Genomic DNA, 4,074 nt, shown 5'->3' with positions numbered 1-4,074 from the left:
ACACAACAGAGAGATCCACATATGCAGATTGAAAAGAGACTTGTATGGACTCAAGAAGATTCCCAAAGTATGGTCTGAGTGCATTGATACATACTTGTAGGAAATGGGCTTTTCAAAGAGTGAAGCAGATGCTAACCTATAATACTTGGTAGTTGGGGGTGAGGTTCTCATTCTTGTAATGTGAATATCAGGATTTAACTGTGTGATTTTGAGTCAAACTCAATGACCCATGTTTCATGAGTAGTGATTCAACCTAAATCCATCTCTCATGAGAATAAATGGAACACTTAGCACTCATTGGATCTAGGTGATGCTCACAAGGCTGAAGCACCGGGACTTCTCGGGAGGTCACCCATCCTAGTACTACTCCAGCCTGAGCACGCTTAACTACAGAGTTTCCTCCACAGTTAAACCCCAAGCTTGCAACCCCATTTCCAAAACCTTCACCAAGTGTTGTGCCTTATGAATCATTCATTAGAAAACCCCTTAAGCTCATCAATTGAGAAGTAGGAGATGATTTCCACAGCTAGTCAGATTGTGATGTGAATATCAAGATTTAACTATGTGATTTTGAGTCAAACTGTGAGATTTTGAGGTTCTCATTCTTGTTCTTTATGTGGATGACTTTTTTCTTACAATTTCACTAGGGCTCACAGAGGATTGTAAGAGGGACCTTGTAGAAGAGTCAAATATGAAGGATTTGTGACTTATGAACTACTTTCTAGGCATGGAGGTGTGGAAAATAGATGGAGAGATTTTCCTTGGTCAAAAGAAATGTTGCATTGAAATCTTGAAGAGATTCAAGATGGAGGATTGCAAAGCCATGTCTACACCCATGATCATGGATTGGAGGAAGATAGATACATGCAGTGTAAAGGATGTAGATCCCACCTTATACAGGCAATTGATTGGTTCACTTATGTATTTAGTCAACACCAGGAAAGATATAGAATTTGTAGTTAACTCTCTTAGTCAGTTCATGGTTGAACCAAAGAGAATGCATTGGAAAATAGCTAAGCATATGGTGCATCACTTGTGTGGTACAATTAAGTGTGGGATCATACATGTTTGAGGTGAAGGTATCAGATTGATAGGCTATACTAGCATAGATTGGGTAGGTAGTACAATGGAAAAAAGGAGCACTTTAGGGTGTTGTTTCAGTTTGGGACTAGGAATTGTATCTTGATTCAATAGGAAGTAGAATTTTGTGGCTCTAAGTTCAAAAAAATAAAAATTCATAGAAGATAGCATGGAAACATGTGAAGCTATATGGATTTGGAAGTTGTTAGTAACCTTATTTGGTTAGAAAGTTGAGACTGCTATGATAGATTGTGACAATCATAGTTGCATTAAGTTGTCCTAGAATCTAGTGTTTCATGATAGGTCTAAATATATAGACATCATATATCACTTCATCAGGGATTGTGTACAATGGGGGTTTGTTAAAATACAATACATACCTATAGATGAGTAGGTAGTAGACATTTTGGTTAAGGCAATGGGGAAAGAAAAATTTATCTTCTTCAATAATAAGTTGGGTATCATGCAAAACAACTTCCTCGTAGAGAGGGAGTGTTTTTCCACATGCTATTATTTAGTAAATAATATTTTTCCTAACTAATTAGTCAAAGTAGGGATGATTATTTATTAAATAATTGACTCAATTTAGAAGCAACTAGGAACCAACTTGGTTAGGGCTGTTAAGTTATTTTAATCTCGACTATCAATTGAGAATCAATCTCGACCATTAGTTTTCCAATAGGAGTAGTATAAAAGGGGGTCAGGGGGAATTTGGAGAATATAAGTTGAAGAAGCATTTGTATTGTTAGAATTTGCAGTAATAGAAAATAGTCTTGAAATGTTGGAAAGGGTGCAGTGATAGCATTGGGGATAGTAGTGGGGAATATTAGCAAGAGAAATTGGGAGGTTTTTGGAGTTCTGCCAGTATGAGAAAAGGAATTTTGCATCTCTTGATTTCTTGAAGTAAATAAAATTTCTCATCTATAGAAATCGTTTCCCCTTGGGGATTTTTCCAAGGATGATTTTTCCAAAAATATTGTGTTCATTGTGTTGCTTATTTCTTTCTGTATTTTATTGGTGAAGTTACAATTGTGTTATATTTTGATATTAGCTGTGAATTAATTTTTGACAATTAAATAATAGTTTAAGATAGGAGATTAATAATTAGTGATTACAATAGGTATTTTTTTCAAGACTTGAGTTTTATTTTTCTTGCAAAAAATCAACAAGTTACGAATCAATATCAATTTGGACCATCCTGTCACTTCATAGTTTGGTTGACTAAGCCTTAAAGTAAACACTATTTTACCCTTGTAAATAAATAAATGAATTCAAAAAATAGTCACCAACAAAAATGAATTGAACTCAAAATAACACATTGAATTGAAAGAACTAGGAATTAACAATATAATTACCTATGTAATGTCTTCAAATTAGATTTTTAGGAAATATATGATATTTGTTTTGTAATTTTTGAAAACCAAAAAAATAAGACAAAAATAGAATCAAGTAGCAAAAAATTTCTCATCAAACTCTTAGTGGTTGTTATATATGTAAACCTTATTTATTATTGTCAGATTTAAATTGTGCCTATCATATTACATTATAAACAAAATTTGTTAGTAAATTGTAGCTTGCCAAAATGAACCCACAATAGGATACAAATTTATGCAACCAATTTTTGGTTTGAGCTTTAGAAATAAGTTAGAGTGTTGATATGATGAATTGGAGTTAAAATCTCAAAATTATAGGAATAAATATTTACCCACAATATAAGAATTTGCAGGTTTGAATTTGTGAGATCGTTCCATGTCTCAAAAATGATCACAATTTTTTTGGTACGACCAAACAAACCTTAAAATGTAATTGTGTAGTTGTTGAAGGGCTGCAACTTGATTTGAAATATGTAGTAAATGATCCTCGAAGTATAATAAGGTAGCTCCAAGAATGGAAAATAAGTGGTTGGAAACAACTTTCCAAATAGCAATTAATAGTGTCAAACCCTCCTCAATGATGGCATCCAAGGCTTTGGTTTAGAAAATACCCATTACTTCATCAAAGCCAAATACTTCTTCAAAGATTTTCTTATGCCATTCTAAACACAAAGTATTAAAATTTGCCTCCCAAAAATAAAAATTTACATATATACAAGGTAAAATTTGATAGCTAGGGTGACCATGAGTAAATTTGATAGCTAGGGTAACCATGAGTTTAGTGTTGCTCTAGTTGTGCAACTACTACTTCATTTCTCTCCTCTTTTAAAAAAAAATATGACTCCCAATTGGGTTTCTAAGGTTGGGATAGGAGTTTTCTATGACTAACTATAATTTTACCATCATAAACCCCCTAACTTAACACTCTATCTAAATAGATATTATGAGAATGCATAGTAATTCTCATTTGTGATATTTTTAGATTAAGGCAAAAACAGGTTTTGAGGGGACCAAGAAACCCCTTACAGCAAGCAGAAAGATATACAATAAAGAACCCCAGGTTTTATAAGGACATGAAACCTAAGTTCACAAAGACAACCATAAACCAAGTTTTACAGGGACCTAGAACCAGTAAAATAAACTAAACAAAGTTCAAAACCAAATTTTACAAGGACCTCAAACCGAAAGTAAATAGAAAAACAAAGTTGGAAATGAAACAAAAAATAACAAAACTAGGACCAATTTCCCTACCAGAGACTAGAACCAACAACTAAATTAGTTCTTTAATAAACTTAGCTAAATCATTTCTAGCCTCCATAGTACCTTGCAATATATCTTCAACAATAGATCTAGGAGCCTCAACAATAGCTTTCTTTGTGCTTTGTCTCATTCTTTTGCTAGGGCCACCCAAAATCTTGACAACAATTGACAACAATAGCAACAAGGGACATTATCTCCTCATTGCTCATTTTACCTATACTTGCAATAGCCACACATAAAATAGAAGTCACCATGCCCATTATTTTCCTATTGTCTTTAACCAGTTGTTGAAGTTCCATTTCATAGGCCTTCAGCTTCTCAAGAATGTTCCCAACTTGATTCTCCAACTGCACTCTCTTTA

Source organism: Cupressus sempervirens, chromosome 5 (assembly GCF_028749045.1).
Source record: "Cupressus sempervirens isolate cs-2001-9-10 chromosome 5, ASM2874904v1, whole genome shotgun sequence".
NCBI classification, from domain to species: domain Eukaryota; kingdom Viridiplantae; phylum Streptophyta; class Pinopsida; order Cupressales; family Cupressaceae; genus Cupressus; species Cupressus sempervirens.
This window is presented reverse-complemented; position numbering follows the sequence as displayed.